Source organism: Pyxicephalus adspersus, chromosome 6, assembly GCF_032062135.1.
Source record: "Pyxicephalus adspersus chromosome 6, UCB_Pads_2.0, whole genome shotgun sequence".
NCBI classification, from domain to species: Eukaryota; Metazoa; Chordata; class Amphibia; order Anura; family Pyxicephalidae; genus Pyxicephalus; species Pyxicephalus adspersus.
Genome location: NC_092863.1, coordinates 281552 through 282534, shown reverse-complemented (window position 1 = coordinate 282534; position 983 = coordinate 281552).

Sequence of the window (983 nt, the reverse complement as noted above, 5' to 3'; positions counted from 1 at the left end):
GATATAACGGGGACACACATCAGGGGAAGGATATAACGGGGACACACATCAGGGGAAGGATATAACGGGGACACACATCAGGGGAAGGACATTACTGGGATACATTCTTCTCTGGTGATGCTCAGGGAATTATTATAGCGGCACACTCCCCTTATATGGAGGAATGTAATGACTGGGGAACGAAATAGAGGTGACACTCCCCCACAAGCATGGTAATAGAAGAGACAGCGGGCATTGTTACAAGGACAGAAGCCTCCGGGGAAGGATATAGAGGTGACACTTACGTTCCCCCACCAGGAGGATGCGGACGTCCTTCTTCATGGCTCCTCTCTCCTCCGCCGCCCGGAGTCACCTCACAGCGCGGCCCGTTCTGCAGTACGGCAGCCGGCCGAGGACAACAATCCTGACAGCGCGAACTCTGACGTATACATGGGCGGAGCCTAATCTGGCAGCTTTTATTGCGCGTGCGTGGAATGCAGCTGCGTACACTACGCGTGCGCAGTACGCTACAGTCGGTAGTGACGTATGAAACAGGCGTATATATATGAAAAGCCGGCGCACTGCCGCCGGAAGTGTACTAGTTCCCATAGTAACCACTGAAGGAACACACACACATCACAATCAGCCCTGCCAGGCACGTGGTTTACCCTTTCATCTCTGGCTCCCCCTATGGGTTAGGTCTGCCATTACACTGAAATACATTCCAGAGTTTATCTTTTCTATTTGAAGGTTTTTTTTTAATAGAACTTAAAAACACATAGAAAAGTTCAATTAGTCATTTCATCTTATATGGGGGGCAACAATCAATGACATGGCTAAGTTCCCCTCAAATAATCCATTATGCAAACTGCACCCAGAATCGCACAGAAGGGGGGGGGGGTGTAAGTGAATGATGGATGAATGAATGAAGTCTGGGTGGGTGAGGATGGGGGAGATCCCATTAGATGGTGAGGATGGGGGGGGATCCCACTAGATGGTGAGGA